General features: G+C 45.5%; 1 protein-coding gene across 1 annotated transcript in view; it reads left to right on the top strand.

Annotated features, from left to right (window-relative positions):
- Nucleotides 1-8,983: 8,983 nt before the first annotated feature.
- Nucleotides 8,984-27,406, top strand: part of emp2 (epithelial membrane protein 2) — a 41,585-nt gene continuing 23,162 nt past the window's right edge. The window contains exon 1 of the mRNA XM_078418199.1: nucleotides 8,984-9,115. The gene's annotated coding sequence lies outside the window, so the exon portion shown is untranslated. The remainder of the gene's footprint in view (nucleotides 9,116-27,406) is intronic.

Genomic DNA, 27,406 nt, shown 5'->3' with positions numbered 1-27,406 from the left:
TTGACTGTGGAGTCGATGGAGGCCTCCCATTTAAGGTCCCTGGAGATGATGGTTCCAAGGAACTTAAATGACTCCACAGATGTGACTGTGGTGTTGTTGATGGTGAATGGGGGGGAGGGGAGGGGGAGCTCTCCTAAAGTCTCAGATAAACCTAAACCTATAAGCTTAGAAAAGTCTATTGCTAAAATTAGTAGACAAATGTCTGACATATGTGTATGGCATTCCTCTATTGTAGGCACAGATGTCTTTTGAAAATAAACAGGATAAAACATTCACCACTAAAACGATAGGAGAATGCTATATAAATATAGGAAGCTACCGTGGATCAATATCAGCAATAAAACCTGCTTGACGTTAAATCTCACTACCTCAGAATATTCTGAAATAATCTCATAGCAACTCCACTGAAATATAAATCAGTTCATTAGTTAATTAGTTATTGCAGATGAACTAAGTTGAAAAAAAATCGATATTGTACTTTCAACCGCGCGGTGTGGAGCGGTAGAGTTGCTGCCTTACAGCACTTGCAGCGCCGGAGACCCGGGTTCGATCCCGACTGCAGGTGCTGCCTGTACGGAGTTTGTACGTTCTCCCTGTGACAGCGTGGGTTTTCTCCGAGATCTTCGGTTTCCTCCCACACTCCAAAGACATAGGTTAATTGGTTTGGTATAAATGTAAAATTGTCCTTAGCGTGTGTCGGATAGTGTTAATGCGAGGGGATCGCAGGTCCCGGTGCGGACCCGATGGGCTGAAGGGCCTGTTTCCGCGCTGTATCTCTAAGCCAAACTGAACTAAAACCCAGAAATCACAAATGCAGACATCGCCATCCCACTGAGATGCACTTACCTTAAAAGAAATGTTGAATCACTTTACCCTGGGATCCTGCAACGCTTGAAAAGTGAAAGTACCAATGTTTGTAGAAGGCCTGGAACTTCTCCTAGTGCCTGAGATTAATATGTTTTCTCAACTCTATAATCAAAATAAATAAATTGAGCATACATCTCATTAATGTTTATGGTATCAACCTGTCTACAAAACGTAAGTTGAATTTGCTTAAATAACAATGATAGCTCTTGAGAGGTACTCACTACAATTCTAACGGCTGCGACTCGCTAGCAGTCTGTTCGTCTTTTTTCCTTTTTTTTTGTTGTGTGTCGGTGTTGGGATGGTTTTTTTTTTTTTTTTTGGTTGTGTATGTGTGTGGGGGGGTGGTGGTGTGGGTGGGGGGGTGGTGGTGTGGGTGGGGGGGGTGGGGGAAACCTTTCTCTTTTAGGTCTCTTCCTCACGGCGCGGGGTGCGGCTCGGCCGCGGGGCCTTCCATCGCCCGGTGCGGCTCGGCCGCGGGGCCTAACATCGCTGATGCGGCTCGGCCGCTGGACTTAACAGTGCCCGGTGCGGCTTGGCCGCAGGGCCTAACATCGCTGGTGCGGCTCGGCCGCGGGGCTTTTCATCGCTGGTGCGGCTCGGCCGCTGGACTTAACATCGCCCGGTGCGGCTTGGCCGCGGGGCCTTCCATCGCCCGGTGAGGCTCGGCCGCGGGGCCTAACATCGCCCGGCGCGGCTCGGCCGCGGGACTTAGCTGCGCACGGCTCGGTCGCGGGGCCTTCCACCGCCCGGTTCGGCCGCGAGACGTCTCAGCGCACGGTGCGACTCGGCCGCGGGGACTTCCATCCCGTTGCGGGGACTGTGCGGGTCGGTCGGGGACGAGCTGTCTGTCCGTGGGCGTGGGGAAGAGAGTGGAAGTTTTGTTGCCTCCATCACAGTGAGGGGGTGTTTGGAGTCACTGTGATGGACGTTTGTGTTGGGGTCATGTGTCTTGTGTTCTTTTTTGTGTGTGACTGCTATGTAGTTTCGTTCGGTACCTTGGTACCGAATGACAAATAAAGCTCTGTTGAACTGTTGAACAAGCTGTGCTGTGCGATTGAACTGGTGGCTAATGGGTTACCGGATTGATGGATGCTTGGGCTCCAGCTACTCACGACATGTATCAATGATTTGGATGATAGAACGAGGGGAGGGGGTTAAAAGCACACAGAAACTGGGATGAAAGTGTTAGTATGAGCTGTGAGGAAGATGCAAAGTGGCTCCAACATATTTAATCAAGTTGGAAATGTGGACCAATGCATGGCAGATGTGGATAAGAATTAACATCCATTTTGGTTCAAAAAATAGAAAAACATATGATCTGAATGGTGATAGTTTTGGAAAAGGAAAACCTTGAGACCAAGACTTTGGTATCCTTGTACACCAGTTGCTGGAAGCAAGCGTTCAGTTGCAGCAAGTAGTTAGGAAAGCAAATGGTATGCTGGTCTTCATTGCAAGAGGATTTAAGTACAAGACAAAGCATGTTTTGCTGCAGCTGAACTGAGCCCTTGTGGATCCCCATCTAAAGTATTTTCTTCAGTTTTGGTCTCGTTATGAAGGATGCGAATGTGGGATAGCATAGAACTAGCACATGGGTGGTCGATAGGCGGTGTGGTCTCAGTGGGCCAAAGGGCCTATTTCCATGCAGTATCTCTAAACTAAACTTATCCGAGGGATAATGTTCTGGCCATTGAGGGAATGCACAAACATTTGACTCGTGGATGGCGGAAAGATGGGGTATAGAGGAATATGGAGGAACCGGAGAAGGGCCCATAGAAACCATTACAATTCTAACAGGTCCAAGCAGACTGGGTGGAGGAGAGATATTTCTGAAGCTGGAGAGTCCAGTATCAGAGGACACCACTTCAGAGTATGGTTTATGCCACTTACATTTGCAGCCCCTGTTCCGATATCTAAAGGGGCTGCTCCTTGCTTTTTGGCTGCACTTTTTACCCACCATCCTCATCTTTGGACATTGATTAATTGATTAATCTTATTGGTCTTATTGTTCAACTGCGGGTAATGTTTCATTTTACTACACATTTATGTGTATGTAACAAATAAACGACTATTGACTATTGATTGACTGTGCGTAGGGGAGAGGGTAGGGCCGAAGATGTCCTGGTTGGGTTGCTCCTGGGCCTGGCCAAGCTGGCCATCCGCGACTCACGGCGCCAGGCGGAAGAGGGCTCTGCCCGAGCCAGCTGCCTACCCCTTTTCCGGGGTTACGTCCGTGCCCGGGTGGTGTTGGAGAGGGACTACGTGCTGTCCACGGGCACCCTGGAGGATTTCCGGGACCGCTGGGCACCGCGGGGGATTGGATGTATCCTGGATGGAGATTGTAATATAATTGTGTAATAGTTTCAATTGGTATATGTGTTTGTATAGTATTCTGGTGGTGGGTTCTGTTTTGGTTTTATTGTATTGTATATATTATTTTAATATTTGAATATTTTTGATTTATATTTTTAAAAAGAGCAGGGTCCAACCCCCATCCCCACCCACCAGGCAGGTGGAGACTGAGGGGACCCAGGAGGAGGAGACCAAGGAGGTGGCCCTTGTCCCCACCACCACCCCAGCCCGGACTGGCCTCCCTGCCAAGACTACAGGCACTGCTGCTGGCCCAGACTCAGCATCAGATGATGCTCAGGACACTGATGCCTCAATTGTCAGGAGACCCAAGGTAGTTCCTTACGAGCTCAGCAGGGAACAAGAAGGAGAGCTGGTCGAGTGGTATCAGTCAAACCCAGAGTTGTATCACAAGAACCACCAACATTACAGGAGCAAGGATGGGAAGAACTCACTACACACCATCAACACCATCACAGCAGGTCGCCACTGCTTCCACATACACTGTCTTGCAGCCTGCAAGATCTAGTAGCTTCTCTGCTCTCTCAGTTGCATTCACAGACTACCCCAGCCAATAGACAATAGACAATAAATAAGTGCAGGAGGAGGCCATTCGGCACTTCGAGCCAGCACCGCCATTCAATGTGATCATGGCTGATCATTCTCAATCAGTACCCCGTTCCTGCCTTCTCCCCATACCCCCTCACTCCGCTATCCTTAAGAGCTCTATCTAGCTCTCTCTTGAATGCATTCAGAGAATTGGCCTCCACTGCCTTCTGAGGCAAAGAATTCCACAGATTTACAACTCTCTGACTGAAAAAGTTTTTCCTCACCTCAGTTCTAAATGGCCTACCCCTTATTCTTAAACTGTGGCCCCTTGTTCTGGACTCCCCCAACATTGGGAACATGTTACCTGCCTCTAACGTGTCCAACCCCTTAATAATCTTATAAGCTTCGATAAGATCTCCTCTCATCCTAAATTCCAGTGTATACAAGCCTAGTCGATCCAGTCTTTCAACATACGACAGTCCCGCCATTCCGGGAATTAACCTAGTAAACCTACGCTGCAAGCCCTCAATCACAAGAATATCCTTTCTCAAATTTGGAGACCAAGACTGCACACAGTACTCCAGGTGCGGTCTCACTAGGGCCCTGTACAACTGCCTTGACACACCCAGACCTGCACCAGTGACACAAGGGGGTATCCCCAGGACAGAGACCCGCCCAGGGTGCAAGTTGGGACTTGGGTTTGAGTTTTTTTATCTGATCACCCATCAGTGTAATGTGTCCATAAATGATGTTAAGTCTTGTATGTTTTTGTACTTGTATTATGTTTGATGTTTGAATTTTAAAGTTTGAAGTTTATTGAAACTCAGCGACCCTCCTTGGTGTTTGGGAGTACATAAATAATTGCAAATTTTATGTGATTACAATATTTTTGTATGCACTGTTGTATGTTCTTATCAAGCTTTTTTTGTTGTTAAAACTTTTTTGTTTCAATATCAATAAAGGAAATGCTTGACATTTTGACGGCAAATTGATGCATGAAGGCATTGTATTTCAGAGTGGTGTCCCATGGCATCACTTTCAAATAGTCATGATGCAGAATGATTGGAAACCCTACCCTACACCCCCATTTTATAGGGAAACTGGGTGATTCCATTGTTCTGGAGGCCAAAATGACGTGAATTGTCTTCAGTTGTCGCCGACAGGGCCGTAGTTTGTCGTAGCTTGTCACGGGTGGACGTAGGTTGACTTCGGTTGTCGCAGGTAGCCGCCTGTGTGGTCATAGGTTGTCGTAGGTGTGGTCGTAGGTGGACGTCCTAAGTCGCGACCATTGGGTCGCCGGTTGTCGGTAGCTTGCCGTCGACTAGGTGGTAGGTTGTTGTACCTTGTCGTAGACCTGCTACGACTATGACAGTCGCTGGCAGTCGCTTAAACATTTGTCATTAAATATATCCAAGAAGCGGGTATGTATAGGAAGGAACTGCAGATGCTGGTTTAAACCGTAGATAGGCACAAAATGCTGGAGTAATTCAGCGGGACAGGCAACATCTCAGGAGAGAAGGAATGGGTGAAGTTTTGGGTCTGAAGAAGGGTCTCGACCCGAAACGTCACCCATTCATTCCCTTCTCTGCAGAGATGCTGCCTGTCCCGCTGAGTTACTCCAGCATTTTGTATCTATCCAAGGAGCGGGTAGATATATTTCGAGGGATAAGGAGAATAGGTGGGAACAAGATACTGAAGTGGATTATTAGAGCCGAACAACGGGCCAAATGGCTTACTCGTGTTCCTATTCTCTACATTTCTAGTAACTGCTCTAGCAATGTGGCAGATTAACCAGTGGTCAACCTTTAATGCTTAATATGGAACAACCTCATTTCGCCTGTGATTAAAGGTTCATTTTATGCAATACCGTACTCTCACGTACCCGCCCTTCAGGTGTTGGCTGTGATGAGTTGAAAAACAGGTTCTTTACAGGTGTGTCTTTAAGGCTAACATCATTGGTGCACACACACACACACACACACACGTACACAATGGCCATGTGACATTTTGCACATGTGGCAATCAGCCAGTGCAGCACAGTATTTGCCAGGCCTCGTGAGTCAATGCAGGTTTGGCATGGGTGTCCAGGTTTTGTCTGCTGGATATAACTGTGATAAAAGGTAAGCTGGACATTCTGCCCTGCTCTTGCAGGAAACTATCCTGATTAACAGCCGGCTCTGACTTTTCCAAGAACAAAATTCTTTCTTTAACTGCACCAAAAAGTCACGAGGCATGGCTGCAATAATACTTGCGAACTACTTCCCAAAAATCAGTGGGTTGTGTCCATCCAGCAGTAGAGTGGAATAGAACATAGAACAGCACAGGAACAGACGGCTGTTGAGGCCAAGTCATTGTGTACTTTTAAAGCGGAGATTGCCAGGTTCTTGTTTAGAAAAGGTGTCAAAGGCTACAGGGAGAAGGCAGGAGAATGGGGTTGAGAGGGAAAGATTGATCAGCCATGATTGAATGGCAGAGTAGACTTGATGGGCCGAGTGGCCTAATTCTGCTCCTATGTCTTATGAACTTATGAACATTGTCCCACAATGTCTGAGCTGATCATGCTGCCAAGATCATCATTCATCTACCCGCACATAACCCATATCCCTCCATTTCCTACATATCCATATGTCTATCCAAAAGTCTTTCAAATGCCACTAACATATCTGCCTCAGCCAACATGGCGGGAGGCCACGATGGCGCAGCGGTAGAGTTGCAGCGCCGGAGACCCATGCTCGATCCCAACTACGGGTGCTGTCTGTACGGAGTTTGTACGTTCTCCCCGTGACTTGCGTGGGGTTTCTCCGGGATTTTCGATTTCCTCCCACAATCCAGAAGTACAGGTATACAGGTTAATTGGCTTGGTGTATGTGTAAATTGTCCCTAGTGTGTGTAGGATCGTGTTAATGTGCGGGGATCGCTGGTCGGTGCGGACTCGGTGGGCCGAAGGGCCTGTTTCCGCGCTGTATCTCCCCCGGCAATGCATTCCAGCCTCTCACCACCCTCTGTGTAAAATAAAACTTGCCCCACACATCTCTTTTAAACTCTGCCCCTCGCACCTTAAAGCTCGGCCCTCCGGTGAGGTGAACGATCTTCACCATGTTACAACTCCAAAATAAAACACTTGACGCGCTGAGTTCCTCTATCAGTGTAATGCAGGAACAAGGAACTGCAGATCCTGGTTTATTAAATGGTACAAAATGCTGCAATAGCTCGATGAGTCAGGTAGCATCACTGGAGGACATGGATAGGTGACATTTCAGGTCGGGATCGTCTGTACCCACCTATTACTTGCCAAGCTTTGTCCTGCCCCTCTTCCAGCTTCACCCTCCCCTTACAATCAGTCTGAAGAAGAGTCCCGACCAGAAACCTGGCCTATCCATGTTCTCCAGAGATGCTGCCTGACCTGCTGAGTTTTTCCAGCACTTTGAGACTATTTTCTCCTCCACCAGAGTGGTTGTTTCTACAGATTCCAGCATCTGTGGCCTCCTGTGGCTGCATATTAAACTCTGCTTCCGAACGAGAATCCATGCAACCGAATTTCATAAACTGGTGAAGACTGATAAAAATAACACTGTTTACAAGTATCATGACAACGTCTTATCTCGCCTGTGGTTTATTTGCCAATGATGGGAGATCTGTGTCCCCTAGATACCTACACATCTGCCAGGAACTGCTTCTACTTTTCTTTTCCAAATCTCCTTTGTTCCTCTGTTGGAGCTTCCTTTCTCCTCTTAGGGGAGAAGTTCCAGGTTCCCTAGTTTTTTTAATGCGGATGCTGGTTTAAACCGAAGATAGTCACAAAAAGCTGGAGTAACTTAGCGGGACAGGCAGCGCCTCTTGAGAGAAGAATGGGTGACGTTGCGGGCCGAGATCCTTTTTCAGACCGAAACGTCACCCATTCCTTCTCTCCAAAAATGCTGCCTGTCCCGCTGAGTTACTCCAGCATTTTGTGCCTATCTTCGATACATCTGCATCTGCAGTTCCTTCCTAAGCCCTTTAAAATCTTGCTCTTTCACTATGTACACGCACTTTAATTAAATTGCCTTTTGAGACCACATTAAACAGCTATTAAACACGTATGTCATTGAAAATCCTGGAGATACAATGGGAAGCGTTACTTTGGCCAGAACGCCACCACCACTTCCAGCCACGTTCCCCACTCTTGCGGTCATCTTTAACATCTTCATATGTGGCTCAGAATATTTGTTTAGCTTGACATTGTGGTTGAAGTGGCTTGCAAAGCTTTGAAATGCCAATGGCACGGGAGATAGAACCACTGCTTCACAGCGCCAGAGACCCGGGTTCGATCCTGACGACCGGCGCTGTCTGTGTGGAGTTTGCACGTTCTCCCTGTCACCACGTGGGTTTCCGCAAGGTGCTCTGGTTTCCTCCCACATCCCAAAGACGTGGGGGTTTGTAGGTTAATAGGTCTCTGTAAAAAGCGCCGCTGTAAACTGTGTAGGGAGCGGATACGAAAGTGGGATAACGTAGAACTGGTGTGTTGTGAATGAGTGGGTTAGCAAATGATGAGCACTTTATAGCACTGTGGGCCGCTACTCACTGGAGTTTAGAAGTTGGAGGGAAGACCTCATTGAAACTTATAGAATAATGAAAGGCATGGATAGAGTGGATGTGGAAAGGATGTTTCCACGTGGGAGATTCTAGAGGTCATAGCCTCAGAATTAAAAGGCACTCTTTTAGAAAGGAGGTGACGAAGAACTTCTTGAGTCAGAGGGTAGTTAATCTGTGGAACTCATTGCCACAGAGGACTGCAGAGGCCAAATCAGTGGATATTTTTTAAGCCAGAGATAGACAAACTCTTGATTAGAACTTTGCCATGTTAAAACCGTGACATAAATTAAAGGTTTTTTTTTGTGGGGGAGCAAGAAATATTTTAGGTCTCCTGTTTTACTTGTCACGTTTTTGTATGGATTTCATTCTGTTATTTTGGAGAGTGAATAGACCTGTGGAGAGCTCGGGTTAGCTGGGATGTTGTTGCATTAAAAAAAATAAAAATGTCTAAAGAGGGGGGAGAGGACCGGCCGACCCGAAAGAGTCCAGACCCCAGAAACGTTACCGATTCCCTTCTCTCCAGAGATGCTGCCTGTCCCGCCGAGTTACTCCAGTGTTTTGTGTCTGTCTTCGTGGTAGCTGGGTGTGACAAGGGGCGGTTGGGAAACCCTGCTCACTGCTGAAATGTGCAAATGAAGCCGACTCACCCCTCCCTTTAAACTGACAGACAAGGACACGCCTTGGCAGCCAGTCTCACAGCCCACATCTGTACACACCATTCACGTTACCAGCTCCACACTCGGGATCAACTCGGCGACTCTCTCCCTCTGCTGCATCTCATGTAAGTAACTTCAAACTTCGCAATCTAATACTTATTCACAAAGAAAGTTTTGTTCAGGACAGTTCAACCTGGATTGAAAGTTTATTCTTCCAGAGGGGGGGCGAAAAGGGACACGTTTTTGCTCGGATTGGAGCGATGCTTCTCATTAAGAACTGTGATTTGTAATTTTTCGTTTTAACATTGGGAACCAGGAGCACTTTGTAGTTTGGAGCGGAGTTTGCTTTTTTTGTGCAGAGGTCGGTATCGGATAGGGTTGACATTTCTCTCGGCTGCAGTGTTTTACTGACCTGCTGTGGATCCGAGAGATATGGTTCGGTAAAAGTTAGGCTGTGCAGTTTGGAGAGATTGCTCTCTTTTTACAACAACAAAAAAAGTTACAGAAAATGTCCGTAGTTCTTGGCGCTCCAACTCTGGGACGGGCGCTGAAGTTGGGAGAGGCAGCGGTTCCTGGAGGAACCTTCAGAGATCGCACCCAATTTCCCACCGCTGCTTCCACCCTCTGACCGGGATAAATACCTTGCAAAGAATAAACCCCATCGCAAAGAATAAACCCCATCGCAAAGGATAAACCCCATTGCAAAGAATAAACCCCCATCGCAAAGAATAAACCCCCCTTGCAAAGAATAAACCCCCATTGCAAAGAATAAACCCCCCTTGCAAAGAATAACCCCCCTTGCAAAGAATAACCCCCATCGCAAAGAATAAACCCCCATCGCAAAGAATTAACCCCCTTGCAAAGAATAACCCCCCTTGCAAAGAATAAACCCCCATCGCAAAGAATAAACCCCCATCGCAAAGAATTAACCCCCATCGCAAAGAATTAACCCCCTTGCAAAGAATAACCCCCCTTGCAAAGAATAAACCCCCATCGCAAAGAATAAACCCCCATCGCAAAGAATTAACCCCCTTGCAAAGAATAACCCCCCTTGCAAAGAATAACCCCCCTTGCAAAGAATAAACCCCCATCGCAAAGAATAAACCCCATTGCAAAGAATAAACCCCCATTGCAAAGAATAACCCCCCTTGCAAAGAATAAACCCCCATCGCAAAGAATAAACCCCCATCGCAAAGAATAAACCCCATTGCAAAGAATAACCCCCCTTGCAAAGAATAAACCCCATTGCAAAGAATAAACCCCCATCGCAAAGAATAAACCCCATTGCAAAGAATAAACCCCCATCGCAAAGAATAAACCCCATTGCAAAGAATAAACCCCCATCACAAAGAATAAACCCCGACCGAGTCCCCCGTCCAGTTTCTTAAAGCTGCTGGCTTTGTCTCAACCCAGTTTGAGACAGATGCTTCTAAAAGTCAGGAGTTGCCTCGAAACTAATTCTCTTTTCTCTCTCGATTGCCAAAGTGTCAAATTGACTATCTTTGCAGCCAGGCAATGCCGGGTGCGATTTTTAAATTCGCTGCTGACATTTTTAAAAGTAAGTAGAGGAGGCTAGAGGTTTGCACCGCAGGGGGGGGGGGGGGGGGGGGTTGACGGCGTTGCCTCCCAGACCAACACGGCAACTCATTGAACTCAACTCTGCTCGCCCTGTTTGGGACTGAGCCGCCTCAAACACGGCGAACAGACCCATCCCTCCCCTCCCCTCCCCTCCAGAGGCGTTGCCTGTCCCCCGCTGAGTTACTCCAGCATTTCTGTGTCGTTGGTGATACATTGTAGAGGCTCGATAAGGGATTCCGATTAGAAACCTATGAGGCATTTGTGGCTATCTCCTTCCTCCTCCCGGACGGGATCCCGCCTGTTGTGGAGCCTCTCCTCCTCCTCCTCCTCCTCCTCCTCCTCCTCCTCCTCCTCCTCCTCCTCCTCCTCCTCCACAGTCGCCGCGACGTGGCGATCGCGGGTTGCTCGCTTCACTGGGGTTTCTGCTGCAGGAGGTGTTTGGAGGGAAATTTCCGAGCGGGAGCAAACACTCCCAGTTATTGATGGGATTTAGTTTGTCTCCAAGCACCGATGCGGAGTTGGGACTGCCGGTGCAGAACAAGATGCAACTTCCTCAAAGTAGTTGATACAGTGTTGGAATCTGGAGCTACCCACAATCTACTGGAGGAACTCTACGGTCGACCAGCATCGGGAGTAGGAACTACCTCTAGTTCCACACTGTATCACTCTATGACTCTATTGTCTTGTACTGAACAACTGGAGCCAACAAATGAAAAATGTTGCAATGGAGTAGAAGAGGCTGAAGCATTTTAGTCTGGCAGCACAACAGATGGATTAATGTTTGGCCTGGTTCTAGTTGGTCTGGTCCAAATTCTGCAGTAGTCCCGATGCAAGCTACCCACCCCAATTTCTTCAGATGCTGCTCGACGCACTGAGTTCTTCCAGCTGATTTATTCACAAAATGCTGGAGTAACTCAGCAGGCCAGGCAGCATCTCGGGAGAGAAGGAATGGGTGACTATAAGTAAATAACTGCAGATGCTGGTACAAATCGATTTATTCACAAAATATAAGAAAATAACTGCAGATAGTTATAGTCACGCATTCCTTCTCTCCCGAGATGCTGCCTGACCTGCTGAGTTACTCCAGCATTTTGCGAATAAATCGATTTGTATCAGCATCTGCAGTTATTTTCTTATACTACTTGTTCTTCCAGCTGATTGTCCGGTGTTCAAAGTAGATGCAGTTTTTGTTAAGGGGTTAACACAAACCTACTCGAATTTATAGAACTTCACATGTTCACCAGTTATAGTAGAATTAGACCATTCTGCCCATCTAGTCCACTCCGCCATTCAATCATGGATGATCTCTGCCTCCTAATCCCATTTTCCTGCCTTCTCCCCATAACCCTTGACACCCATTCTAATCAAGAATTTATAGCACAGAAACCAGCCAATCCACCCATCTTGTCTTGCTTGCTGTGCAGATTCTAAATTAGCCGCTCACACCCCCACAAAATGTAGTAAGTCAAGAAGGTTCCGCCCGACACTCCACCTACCCATTCCTTCCACACATGCTGCCTGGCCCACTGAGTTGCTCCTGCACTTTGTGTTTTGTTCAAGATTCCAGCATCTGCAGTTTCTCGTGTCTCCTGTTGCCCAGTCATCTCTCTCATCAAAATAGACACAAAACGCCGGAGTAACTCAGCGGGGCAGGCAGCATCTCTGGTGAGAAGGAATGGGTGGCATTTCGGGTCGAGACCCTTCGACCTGAAAGGTCACCCATTCCTTCTCTCCAGAGATACTGCCTGTCCCGCTGAGTTACTCCAGAATTTTGTGTCTGTCTTCGGTGTCTAACCAGCATCTGCAGTACCTTCCTACACATCTCTCTATCTCAGTTGCTGGTCCTCCTAAAGTAATGGCTAGGGCAAGGCAGAGCGAGCAGCCACTGCTCTGCATTTAGTGTTTCACCATTGCCCATGTTGCCAGTCTCTCACCTTCCCCCGTACAATTTTCCTTTCATAGTAGAGGCAGCGACTGAATGCAGACCTCCGGTTAAAGAGTCAGTCCAAGTCGATTTGCCCTTCTATTTCATCGTAGGTTTGGGTTTGGTGTGCCTGGTGTCAATCCAGGGCCACCTCTGACCATCTGGAGATTTTGCCAATTTAGTTTAGAGATATAGACACAACACAGAAACAGAACCCTTCGGCCCACCGAGTCTGGGCCGACCAGCGATCCCACTAGCACTATCCTACATACGAGGGGCAGTTTACGATTTTTACCAAAGCAAATTAACCTGCAAACCTGCACGTCTTTGGAGCGTGGGAGGAAACTGGAGCACCTGGAGGAAACCCACGCGGTCACAGGGAGAACGTACAAACTCCGCACAGACAGCACCCACAGTCAGGATTGAACCTGGGTCTCTGGTGCTGTAAGGCAGCAACTCCACCCTACTGCCCCGTTATACTTTTATGGGGTAATTGGGTGGTGAACCCTCTGGCCTTTCCTGAAGAATAATAGGAGTGCCCAGGGAGTATCTGAGTCTTGGTGAATGTTCAGTTCTCCTGGTGAGCCTCTGTGGTGGAGATCTATCCAACTGTGAGCTTCCCGCCCTGGTGCCCGATGTCAAGGCAATGGGGGCCAAACATTAATCTATCTCTTGTGCTGCCAGACTAAAATGCTTCAGCCTCTTTTTAGATTTAGATTTAGAGATACAGCGCAGAAACAGGCCCTTCGGCCCACCGAGTCCGTGCCGCCTAGCGATCCCCGCACACTAACACTATCCTACCCCAGCCAATTAACCTACCTGCCTCTTTGGAGTGTGGGCGGAAACCGAAGATCTCGGAGAAAACCCACACAGGTCACGGGGAGGACGTACAAACTCTGTACAGACAGCACCCGTAGTCAGGATCGAACCTGAGTCTCCGGCGCTGCATTCGCTGTAAGGCAGCAACTCTACCACTGCGCCACTGTGACACTCTTCTATTCCATTGCAACATTTTCATTTGTTGGATCCAGTTGTTCAGTACAAGACAATAGAGTTATAGAGTGATACAGTGTGGAAACAGGCCCTTCTGCCCAACTTGCCCACACCGGCCAATATGTCCCAGCTGCACTGGTCCCACCTGCCTGCGTTTGGTCCATATCCCACCAAACTTGTCCTATCCATGTACCTATCTGTTTCTGAAACGTTGGGATAGTCCCAGCCCCAACTACCTCCTCTGGCAGCTTGAAGCTGGAGTACGTCAATACAACTGGAGTGCTTCATATCGTCCCTCACGCCTGCTGCACTGTTCAGCAAGAACTGCTTGATCTTCTGTTGGCCTTGGCTCCAACGTCTGGCCTGATTGCTGTACGCCTTGATACTGTACAGCCCTAAACTCTGTTTATCCTGACCTGGAACATTTTCAGTGACAGCTGTTGCAATTCTTAAGAATTCCAAATATTCACAATCTGAGAGGAAGACATTTCTCATCTGCTCCAACCGGATGAGCCCTTCATACTCCGCCACCTCCATTTTAAATTCCATTTGGAATATTTTGGGGGACCAAGAACCATTTAAGTTGGCTTCTCCTTTGAAAGGAGACAGACTCAGTGCCTGACCCCGTCACACCTCCTCAGAATCCCACCTTCTAAACTCCATTGACGAGCCACTTGAGGGGACACTATCATGAGAATGATAAACTGAAGCCAATCCAGTGACATAGGTAGTGAGACCTGACCACTGTTGTGTTTGAGAATTAGTGGGCAGCTGGGCCAGGCAGGTGGGAGAGCGTTGCACCTCCCATTACTAAAGATCCATGTCTTTCCAAACTGCCTAGTGCAGCAGATACCCTTCACTTTCCACTCTAAAACTCCAAACATCTCACCTTAACAGTTAGAATACATTGATGCCCTGCTCACTGCTGTGGAGGGTTCGGATCGTGGGAGAGTCTAGGACCAGAGGTCATAGCCTCAGAATTAAAGGACGTTCTTTTAGGAAGGAGATGAGGAGGAATTTCTTTAGTCAGAGGGTGGTGAACCCGTGGAATTCTTTGCCACACAAGGCTGTGGAGGCCAAGTCAGTGGATATATTTAAGGCAGAGATAGATAGATTCTTGATTAGTACGGGTGTTAGAGGTTATGGGGAGAAGGCAGGAGAATGGAGGGAGAGATAGATCAGCCATGATTGAATGGCAGAGTAGACCTGATAGGCTGAATGGCCTAATTCTACTCCTGTCACTTATGATCTTATGAAGTGTGGTCCATTTATTGCCAATCTTCCGATCTATTTTGTTGTACCCATGCATTTTATTCCTACAATGTCTCTGTAGCTATAACACTATCTACTGCACCTTGTCTCCTTTTCCTTTCAGCTCTGCTGGTGTATGGTTTGATTGTACTTGTGCACAGTATGTCCTGCATAGATAGCACACAAAAGTATTTCTCGGTACACTTCACAATAATACACCAAAACAATCACCATGGCTGGGGATTGCTAGCACCGGCTTCAAGTGTCGACAGGTTTCATGCTCTTTCTCGTCTCCTCCTGCTGGATGTGATGGAAGCTGCTCTCCCCCCCGCTCTTTGTTTCCGTGCGAGTTTAATCCAGCCTGGCGACATGACAAACTCAACGGGGAGTCTCTCCATGCTGAGCCGTAGGCCGATTTAGTGCTGGAATTGTGCCAGGTTCCCGCCAAGGCAATGGTGTCAGTAACATAGCTCTCTGTGTAGTCTACTGCCATAATGACCCCTTTTAGCATTCTAGTGCATGGGAACACTTCCTCTGCACTAAAGCAGTAGGTTAATTTCACCGAGCTGGTTTACACCTCCCTCTGTTAGAGCCCACGTTTCTGAAGCAACAATAATCTGGATGGTTGTTTTAAATCTGTCTGCTATGGGTGTGGCTTACTTCACAAGGCAATCTCAAGGCAAACTGATTCTAAGTTAACAATTTTGAATGTGGCACAAGACCAGGTGCAAACAATGTTTGTGTATTTTATTCCTCACCGATGTTGTTCCTCAGATTGCCCAGTCTCCCCTCCCCCCCCACCCCCTGTGTCTTTTTAGACTATATAGGCATCAAGAACAAAAGTAATTTCTTCTCCCAATTGAAAGTTGGAAAGAGTCCAGAGAAGATTGACGAGGATGTTGCCGGGAGTTGAGGGCCTGACTATGTGGAGAGGTTGGGCGGGCAAGGACTTTACTCTTTGGAGCCCATGAGGCTGAGGGATGGTCTTATAGAGGAGTATAAAATCATGAGGGGGATAGATAGAATGAATGCACAGCCTTTTACTCGGAGTTGGGGAATCAAGAACCAGAGGGCAGAGATTTAATGTGAGAGGGGGAGGATTGAATAAGAACCTGAGGGGCAACATTTTCACATAGAGGGTGATGGGTATATGGAATGAGCTGTCCGAGCTAGTTGAGGCAGGTACTATGCAACTTTTAAAAGACATTTGGACAGGTATATGGATAGGAAAGGTTTAGAGGAAAATGTGCCAAATGCAGGCAGGTAAGACTAGCGCAGATGGGGCATTGTGGTCGACATAGGCAAGTTGGGCCGAAGAGCCTCTTTCTGTGTTCTAATTCTATGAATCTTGTTTACATTATTTATTTATTATACAAGTGATGAAGAATTAGATTTGAGCTGTCGCCTTTAAATGGTCATTTAGTTTCATGTTTAAAATATGCTATTGTCCTGTCAGTGGCCATTATTTAACGTTGAGAGTGGATCCCTGGGTCCATTGCTGCTGTGGAAGATTGGGAAAACAAATTCCAAATTCCATCGGACTCCTCCAGTCAAATTAAAACGCAAATATAATTGAGGAAACCTTTGCTTCAGTTCAGCAGACTGTGGCAGGCAGCAAGCAGACTGTGTCGTCAGTGGAGCCCTTATCAGCTGCTGTCATAGTTCACAGTTTGCATTAAAGATGGAAATTAACTTTTGAAAGTGGTCAGGTAACCGATCCTATTACATCATAGTGTTAGTGCATTGATGGTCGCAAGGATTTAAAAAATACTTAAATCCAATCTGAATCTGAAATTTGTAATTTATTTTAATATACTCAATTTGTATTATGGTCTAAAGTTAATAATAAGAGGTCACAATCAATTTGACTGATGTTTAGCAGCAATTTCATTGAAAGGAACAAGATTTGTAAAATCTTTAGTCCTGCACATTGGTTTATCTCTCTCTTTCTCTCATTATTAACCCTCTATTTTTAGATATCACCCTTAATCTTTCCCAAGTGTAATATTTTAGAAAAGGCCAAACACCAGATAGCTAAATAGCTAATTAGCAGTTAGCTAAAACCTAACTATATTCAGGTAAGGTGATCAAATATATCCTAGTGTAACACTGGTGGTAAAAGGAATCATGGAATTCCTGTCAAAGGAGGGAATTGATTATTAAAAACAAAACATATTACTGAATAGACAGCGTGGATTTCAAAAAGGAAAATCTCTAACACTGTGATAACTGTGGTGCACGTAAGATCAGGATATTTGATTTTAAGGGTTCCACTGTTCCCCAACCGTCCCACCTGGACCCATACCCTGCAAGAAATAATCCACCTTTCAATTCTTCCTGCCATTGCATTCTACCTCATGCTTATCACTGTAACGCCTCATTTAACAATTGTTTGCCGTTTCTTCATGGATTCTGAGAAAAGGTAAGGGAACGAAATACAAAATAGTCATCAGCTCATCTAGTAGAGAATCCAGCAAAAAGTACTTTTGTACCCAAGGAAGTAGTTGAAGTGAATGATAAAGATATATTGCTGAGGAAACTGAACATGATTGAGTGCTACAGTGACAGATTTAGATGGGGAACGTGATGGGAAGCTCATGTGGAGCATACAATGCTGGCTAGGCTGAATAGCCTGTTTGCACGCCATATATCTTATGTTTTTGTGCATTGTTGCCTGCTCTTCCGTTATTCATTGCCTTTTAAAAAATCCTGCCTTTAACACCGCAAACCCCCTGGGGAATTACAGATTCCCATCTGCAAAGGAAAAAAAATCTTTGCATAAGTCTACTGGCTAATTTTATGTAACAATAGAAACCAGTGGACTCATTGAACTATTAATTGAACCCAAACCTGGTGATATGACTACAGCTTCTGTCTTTCACTTGAACACTACCGGTGGCAAAGTGCTTTGGAATGTTCAGAAGTGGTGTTTATATGTACACGCTCTCTGATTTAGCAACATGTGATGAATAGGCAGATGGGCTGTGAACAACACAGATGCTTTGGGTCAAATCTCAAATGCATAGCAACAATATTTAAAGCAAAATGCTGTGAACACAAAGCAGGTTTAGCACATTCCATAGAGGGCCTAGGCAAAAGGAAAGGAAATGTTTACATCAATCTTTTACAATTACAAGTTAGCCCAATGCTTTTGAAGTACTGCAGTGTGGCAATATAAGAAATGCAATGGCCACTTTCCAAAGTGCAAACTCTTACAAGCAGCAATGAATCAAATGATCAGATAATCGGATTCATGTTTCATCAGCATGGATATTTATGGAAACTGTTGCCAGCGATGATTGGCAATTGATGAACAATTAGAACAATTCGTATCAATCTTTAGATCAAGTTTTCAAAACTGTTATTTTCCTCTCTCCATTTGGGACGATATGAACTCTGGTGGGGGTGCCAGTCTGTAACTAATAGCACGGTTTATCAAATGATCTTTAACCCTCTCCTTCTGCTGTAGGTGCTAACCCAGAGACTGCCATTGGAAATACAGAACCTGACCACTTAACCAACTCCACCCTTTGCATCTCTAAAATCATTTCAACATATTCTTGAAGAAGGGTCTCGATCCGAAAGGTCACCTATTCCTTCTCTCCTGAGATGCTGCCTGACCCGCTGAGTTACTCCAGCATTTTGTGTCTACCTTCCATTTAAACCAGCATCTGCAGTTATTTTCTTATACATCCTCCTCAACATATTTGAACATTCCTTTCTCTCAGAAATGTTGTTATTTCCCATTTTCCTCTTCTATTGTCATGTACTAAGTTCGTTGAGAACAGTTTATCATAAAATTGGGTAATATCCCATTTCTTTGATCATTTTTTAGGTGTTAACGACTAACTCCTTGTGTTGTGTACTGGCTGTATTTTATTTCAGAACACAACGTGAACACAATTAGAATGTTACCCCAAGGTGCCCGTCAATTGCAGAATGTGTAGGAAGGAACTGCAGATGCTGGTTTAAACCGAAGATAGACACAAAATGCTGGAGTAACTCAGCGGCTCAGGCAGCATCTCAGGATCAAAGGAATGGGTGATGTTTCGGGTCGAGTCTGAGGAAGGGTTTCGACCTGAAACGTCACCCATTCCTCCTGTCCATAGATGATGAGTTACTCCTGTATTTTTGTGTCTGTCTTCGAATCTTCAATTGCAGAATGGGATTGCAGGCTTGGTTTTGGAAGCATCGTGGTGATGGGGTGAAGGAGGAGATAAACATTTGGGTAGAGATGAGCACAGCTGGAGAGGTTGGGCTCTGAGCGTGCAGTCACTCTGCTCTGTAAGGTAAATGATCCTCTGGATGGTGCTACTACAATTGAGCACCAGGCACGTTACCAAATTAAAAATGTAAATGAGTTGAGAACTTTGTTTGAGAAATTGAAGGAGGACATGACATTCATGGATGTGCAGTCTCATTGCATTGTGACTTTGCACAGTGGTACTGCAGGTGGGGGGAGTGAAGGCAAGCCCAAGCACAATTAAATCGTTCTTTTCCGCCTCGCACTGATGCTAATGGTGTCCTTGAGCTCGGGGATAAGCATGGAGGGATGCTGCTCATAAAAATCCAGTTTTGGCACGACTTCACTCAGAAAGACACAGGCCTAGAAATGTATTCCTGGTCATATGTGCCAAATGTGCATTGCATTTGTGTCAGTGCACTGTGCTGTGACTCTGACATTCATTCCTTTTGAAGCCAGTGAAATGAATGTCCAGGCCAGAGTGCATGACACTGGTAAGCTATAATGAAGGGCTGAGATTCTGGGCAGCCTGTTCTTTACAATATATCTGGTTGAAACCAGAAACATTAATTCATAATGACATGTAACAGTGCATACTTGGTGTGGGAAGGAACTGCAGATGCTGGTTTAAACCGAAGATAGACGCAAAAAGCTGGAGTAACTCAGCGGGACATGCAGCTTCTCTGGAGAGAAGGAATGGGTGACGTTTCGGGTCGAGACCCTTCTTCAGGTCTCGACCCGAAAGGTCACCCATTGCTTCTCTCCAGAGATGCTGCCTGTCCCGCTGAGTTACTCCAGGGTTTTGAGTCTAATACCAATACTTGGTATTGGTTTATTAAATGTCAATTAAGAATGAAGGTGGGGCCAGCCCAACAGGAGTTATAAACGTGTTGAATTGATCCACAAATTGGTTGCCAAAAGGAGAATTAATGCTGCGTAAAATAACTTACCTGCACAATCCATCTGAATTCCAGACTCCACATTCCTCTTCACCCTAGAGATTAATTTCCGTCATCTCGACTGAGAAAGGAAAGAGCCGTAGTTTCCAAAGTCTCCCTTGTTCTACGCTGAAGGGGGAAGTGAGATGAATAATCAGTGTCTGTGGACTGCAATGCTTGGAAATTCCGACACAGCGATGGATGTCTTCAGAGGTAGTGGGAAGACATGATTTATAATTTGCCTGATAGTGATGGTTTTTGAACCCTTGCGAGGCTTGGAGCCTGTTTTATGCAGGCTTCTTTCCTGTCCAGTGGAACCTGATGATTGATTGTCTCTGTCTTGCCTGACTTCATGATCACGAATGTTGAAGTGGCTCTCCTGCCTCTCCCTTGCTACTGACCAGCGCCATCCAAGAGCACATTCATATCACCCCCCCCCCCCAAAAAAAGGCACCAAAGTGCTGCTGGAGTAACTCAGTGGATCAGGCAGCATCCGTGGAGAACACAGATAGATGACGTTTCAGGTCGGGACCCTTCTTCAAAACCTTTGTCAATCCTTTGCAATGTGAAAGGAGGCTAAAGACAGACACAAAAAGCTGGAGTAACTCAGCAGGTCAGGCAGCATCTTTGGAGAAAAGGAATAGATGACGTTTCGGGTCGAGACCCTTCTTCAGACCACACTGCACCCACCATTCCTTGATTAGTACAGGTGTCAGAGGTTATGGGAAGAAGGCAGGAGAATGGAATTAGGAGAGAGGGATAGATCAGCCACGATTGTATGGCGGAGTAGACGTGATGGGCCGAATGGCCTAATTCTCTCCTATCCCTTATGACCTTCTGACCATTATGAATGTGTAAGCTTGGTGTATTGTAGCAAATGATTTGGAGATCATTTATCTGTTAGTTTATTACTATTTACTATTTTGGGATTGAAGGATTACTCTGCATTTTTTAGTAACCCAGTCATTTACCAGTCATTGTAATGTGAAGCTGGGTTTACTCTTTACTGTGGGATAGCCCGGTAGCAAACTCAACCGCAGAAAGAAATATACGATGACTTTGTCTTTCTAGACTGGGTGGGGCTGCGGTAATGTGTACAGATATTATAGTTCTGGTGTTACAGTGCCAACTCCTAGTTTGCAGAAGGATTGTGTATTTTTCCAAAGTAGCTCCTGATGTTTTATAAATCATCTGGAAGATCAATTCTTGAGTTGGGCGGCATTTTAGTGAATGGTAGCTAACTCGTTTAACCAGTCGGCTCAAGATACATGTTTAAACCTCAAAAACAGCAGATGAGAATTAAAAAATACTGCGTGTAATGTTGACCATGAAGTCATCATTTCATTTAAACAGACCTGTGCATCTAATTTACTAATTCCACACCAGGAAGAACATTTGTGATCCTTGATCTAATTGAATGGTGGAGCAATGATAATTTTAGGTGCAATTTTATGCAGACTAAAGATAATTAGTTTTTGTGTATCTGAGTCCATGCCCCTGGGATGCTGCTGCAAGCAGGATTTTCATTGTATCTGTACCTCACGGCACTTGTGCACATTGGCAATAAACTCAATCAACTCCAACTGCCCTCCTCCTATTTCTTGCAACCTTATCCAATTTGCACTATGTGTGAATCCAAGCTCTCAATCATTGGCCATTCCCGAGAGTAGTTATCTTGGAGTATAAGCAGCTTGAAAGGCCCTGAGAGATAGGAAACCTCTGCTTGCAATGAGGCAGCATTTTGGGTTTCACTCAAAATGCCACTGAGCGTTTTAGAGATAGGTTACACTTGTGATCTGCCTGTTGGTGTGAGTGTTTGCATTCAGAAAAAAACCTTCTTCCTAAGAAATTACTATGTATATGCTGGATTGAAAATTGATTAAAAAAAATAAATCTTGATTCAGTTGTTTTTGAGTTTTGGTTTGGAGCATTGCATTAAAAAACCCCAGAAATAAATCTCTCTGGGGTCTCTATAGGTGAACTGAAGTGGAACATTTGATGTTTACAACATTGCACGCACAATTCAAAAGAGGGCAACTTCACTGAACTTTGCAAGAGTGGCAATTCACTGTCTGTGTTCAGTCAAACGCACTGGCACCAGCGATTCTGAGATTTTCTTGAACTGCAGTCGACCCTAAATCTGCTAAACTTGATGTTTCTTTAGATTACGAGCCTAGCTTGACATCAGCCGCGCTGCAGTAATCCATAAAAACAAACGTCGCCATCTGAAATCTGAGTTGTTTCCAGGAGTTGTGCTAAAATGAAGTCTTTCATAAGCATTAGTTCAGTGGAAATCTCAATGCGTAGAGATCAGGCCTTTCATTGCTGGAGGCAATGGTTTATACAATTAAAGTTAGTGTCTGAATTTCCATTCTGTGATGGTTATAATTTCACCATGGAAGGAATGTCATTAATCAAATTTTGCTTGAGAGAAGTTATGCTCACGGTAATGTTTCTCAGAATGTATTTTTGGTCCCGACTGTACACCCATTAATCCCTGACCTCCGTGGCACGCCAACCCTATGATGATACAACCATACCAATACCAAACAAAGTTCGGAAGGTACTTCAGCAGAGTAATTAGCTAGGGAGTTCCAGAATTGTGGACTAAGCAATGGTGATTATATTTCTACATTAAGGGGATGCGTGATTTAATGGGATATTTGAAGCCAGCATACCTGTTGCCCTTAGGCTTGAGTTATTTAGAAGGTGATCTTGTAGAGTGATCTGTAGTGCGTCTTGTAGATGGTTATAATTGCATCCTTGGGAACCAGTGGTCATGGGGTGAATTGGAAAGGGCTATGAATAAAGTAAGTCGCTTTGCTCTGGATAGTTTCAATCTTGGGCACTTTGCCTCAATGTCCATTCATGCAAACAGGAAGAGTTCACTACATGCAACCTCTTTCATCATCTATGCTTTGAAAGTGATGGAAGATTTTGGAGAGTCTGGTGGTGAGTCATTCATTACAAAATAATGTAATCTCTCTTCTACCACAAAGGATCCCCATGAGGTTTCTGCTTAGTGTTCACTGACAAAGTGTTGATAGGATGTGGAGATGGTAATGTTGCTGAAAGTCAAGGGGACATGCAATTGCCTGGGTCTTGTACGGCACAATTGTAACTTGCTGTTGTACACAAACAGCATTACCATAGGTAGCTTAGACAATTGGACTGAATGGTAACAATTTTTAACAGAAGTTTTCATAATTCCATGCTAATTATTAAATGTAACATGTTAAAGAGTGCAGTTTGGCTTAGTTTAGAGATAGTGTGGAAACAGGCCCACTGAGTCCGCACCAACCAGCATTCCCCGCATATTAACACTACCCGACCCCCACTAGGGACAATTTTTACATTTATACCAAACCAATTAACCCACAAACCTGTACGTCTTTGGCATGCGGGAGGAAACCGAAGGTCTCGGAGAAAACCCACGCGGTCACGGGGAGAACGTACAAACTCCGTACAGACAGCACCCGCAGTCAGGGTTGAACCCGGGTCTCTGCCGCTGTAAGGCATTTAGCTCTACTGCTGTGCCATCATGCCACACCGTGGCTTAAACACTTTCAATGCCATATGTAAAAGATTAAAGGCTGTAGAACATGGAACAGTGCAGCACAGGACAGGCCCTTTCGGCCACAATATCATAAGACACAGGAGCAGAATTGGGTCATTGGGCCCATCGAGTCTGCTCTGCATTTGTGATAAACATTATACTAAATTAAACGAATCACTCTGCCTGCATCTGATCTACACCGCTCTATTCCCAGCCTATTCATGTGCCTATGTAAAAGCCACTTTAATGTCACTATCGTATCTGTTTCCACCACCATCCTTGGCAGTGTGTTCCAGGCACCCACTGCTCTGTGTGTGTGCGTGTGTGTGTGTGAAAGGCATCCACCACTCTTTGCACTTTTCAAAACAAAAACTTTCCCCCTCACCTTGAAGCTATGCCTCTCACATTTGACATTCCCATCCTGGGGAAGAAGGCTGTCGACTGTCTACCCTATTTATGCCTCTTATTATAATTTTGCAAACTCATAAGAGAAAAAAATCTGCAGCATCGGAGACTGAAAGATGGAGGCTTGGTATTCACCAGCAGCTAGAGACGCTAATCCAATGATTTCTGTGCATTTTGTTGCATATTTGTGGAGACCTCCACTCCATCAAACACAATATGTGATGAGAAAGGAGGGACCTTCAGACAGGGCAAGTAAAACGAAGAACAAGCCAGCTGTGTTCCAGCTGCTACGGTCAGGCAAACGACTCCGCTGTCACGCTGTGAAAACGGAGAGGATGAGACGGAGTTTCTTCCCACAGGCCATCAGGACTGTTAACTATTATAACTACAGGGTCTAAATTTTCTTTTCTGTGTTAATTTTAATTTATATGCTCAAATTGTAAAAAAAAAAATTGCACAATCCGCAGGCATTGCCAATTTCATTTCACTGCACATCGTGTATGTGTATGTGACAAATAAACTTGACTTGACTTGAAGTGGAGCAACAGGTAGTGTAAGAAAATAACTGCAGATGCTGGTACAAATCGAAGGTATTTATTCAAAAAATGCTGGAGTAACTCAGCAGGTCAGGCAGCATCTCGGGAGAGAAGGAATGGGCGACATTTCAGGTTGAGACCCTTCTTCAGACTGATGTCAGGGGGGCGGGACAAAGGAAGGATGGGAGAGCTGCTATCTCTTTGTCGATACAAAATGCTGGAGTAACTCAGCAGGTCAGGCAGCATCTCGGGAGAGAAAGAATGGGTGACGTTTCGGGTTGAGACCCTTCTTTCTCTCCCGAGATGCCGCCTCTCCCAAGATCCTGCCTGGCTCCAGCATTTTGTGTCTACCTTCTATTTAAACCAGCATCTGCAGTTTTGTTCCTGCTATCTCTCTGTGATGCCTGCATTTTCATGCTACAGGGACACTGGCACTGGCTCTTTACTGCTGTTGCCTGCTGCTTCCTTTTCATTGGTATTTTCTGTAAAATTGATTATAAAACCAACAGAGATTTTTGAAAACATCATATGGTGTTTAGCTAGAATCTGCTGGTGAAACATCGATGCACTCTTACTGACTATTGCTGTTTGTTCATTTGGATGTACTATATAAAAACTCTTGTGACCATACCAACTATTCACATTGCATGAAGGTAGTCATGCATCTCATAAGTGATATTCTGTTTGTGAAGACTGCAATGGGGAGGGCAGGTTATTTTTAAAGGGACAGTACCTTTGAAGGAAGGATTAAAACAGGCTCAATATTCCCTACCCCACACCATTCATTCACTACTTCCCTGATAGTGTCTTCTCTATTTATTTTTAAATATTTAAGGAATCCATTGCAATAGTGGGCGAATAGAATTTGATTTGATCTGTTAAATCAGAGTAGTTGTTTTATAGCAACCTCCTGTTTACTCAAGGTATTGAGGACAGTGTTTATTTTGTCATCAAAGGGTAATATCCAGAGTTAGCATTTCTAGATTAGGTGCCGAAGGAGTAAATGAAAAGGAAGCAGTTTGTGATTATGGAATTAATGGATTGATTGAAGAAAAGATACTTCATTGGAAACAGGCCCTAGGGTCCTCCGAGTCCATGATGACCATTGATCACCCGTTCACACTAATTGTATGCTATCCTGTTATACAGTATAAGGCGGACTGAGCGGAGGTGTTCAGTGAAACGATCTCCAAGCCTACCCTTGGTCTCGCCGATATACAGATAACATACACTAGGGACAATTTACAGAGGCCCATTAATCTCCAAACATGTGGAGGAAAGAACTGCAGATGTTGGTTTCAACCGAAGACAGACACAAAACGCAGGAGTAACTCTGCGGGACAGGCAGCATCTCTGGAGAGAAGGAATGGGTGACGTTTTGGGTCGAGGCCCTTTTTCAGACCCAAAACGTCACCCGTCCTTTTTCTCCAGAGATGCTGCCTGTCCCGCTGAGTTACTCCAGCGTTTTGTGTCAATCTTCAATCTACAAACTCGCATGTCTTTGAGAAAGATGTGAGAGGAACCTGGAGCGGCCAGAGGAAACCTGAACCGTCACAGGGAGAACGTGTAATCTCCACACCCCGACAGCACCCGAGGTCAGGACTGAAGCCGGGTCCCTGCGGCTGTGAGGCAGTGGCTCTACCAGCTGTGAGGCAGAGGCTCTACCAGCTGTGAGGCGGCAGCTCTACCAGCTGTGAGGCGGCAGCTCTACCAGCTGTGAGGCAGTGGTTCTACCAGCTGTGAGGCAGCAGCTCGACCAGCTGTGAGGCAGCGGCTCTACCAGCTGTGAGGCAGTGGCTCTACCAGCTGTAAGGCAGCGGCTCTACCAGCTGTGAGGCGGCAGCTCTACCAGCTGTGAAGCAGCAGCTCGACCAGCTGCACCCACTGTGCCGCTTTTCATAATTTAATCTTTATGTTAAATGTGTCACCTGACTGTGTCCACATTTCTTGGTATGTTGCTCGAGTGATGGGGTCTAGAGAGGAGGCCACAGGGAGGTAGAGGGGACTGTATTTCTACATATTCTCCAGTACCAACGGACCAGAAGAGGCTAAGGACCCGAAGAACCCTTTGAATTAACTGTCTTGAAAAAATCTCGAGCCTTTCCAGCCCAACCTGTGAAGCAAAAAAAGCACGTGGCCTAAAACCCGACAAATTAAAAACAAAGCTTATTGTGGTGGATTCTAGGCAAGAAAATCAATGGGTTTTAAACAATTTCAGCTGTGCAATCCGGTTTGCATGTTCGGAAAAGAACATTCGTGGAATCATTACAGTTCAGAAAGGGGGACCTAATATGACCCCTTGTGGACGACAAGGATTGCAGGAGGCTGCTTTAACAAGCTGCCCATGAGAAACAATCAGCCTGCAGCTTAAAAGAAATGATCTGAGGAAACGCAGTAGATTGACGTTGCTGCGGCCTCTCTCTCTCCCCCTCATGTTAATCTGGCAGTCAGATTGGTCGTGTCAGAATCTGCCGATGTATGATTTTTCACGTCACTGAGTGAGTGGGCAGAGCTCAGTCAAAAAGATCAAAACTCTTCTCCGTACTCTCTAAAATAAATTGAACTGGTGTTTAAAATTAGATCTAATTACTATTCTGAGCACAAACATTCTGTGGTGTTCCATAACGGCATTTTCACATGAGTCCCAAATTCCCAGAATATCTTCATCTCTCCCAATTTGTAAGAATCCATTAATTAAAACTAACGTTATAAATGTCTCTGGAGAGGAATGGGTGATATTTTGGGTCGAGACCCATCTTCAGCCCAGTCTGAAGAAGGGTCTTGACCTGAAACGTCAGCCATTCCTTCTCTCCAAGGATAATGCCTGGTCCGCTGAGTTACTCCAGCATTTTGTGTCTATCTTCGGTGTAAACCAGCATTTGCAGTTCCTTCCTATCTGTTACGAATGTCTCCTTGGGTTTAGTTTTAGTAATGTAGATTTGAGTGGTAAGGCACATGAAACCATCAGTGGAGATAAAATGTAGGCCAACCA

This window comes from Rhinoraja longicauda, chromosome 21 (genome assembly GCF_053455715.1).
Source record: "Rhinoraja longicauda isolate Sanriku21f chromosome 21, sRhiLon1.1, whole genome shotgun sequence".
NCBI lineage: Eukaryota > Metazoa > Chordata > Chondrichthyes > Rajiformes > Arhynchobatidae > Rhinoraja > Rhinoraja longicauda.
This window is presented reverse-complemented; position numbering and strand designations above follow the sequence as displayed.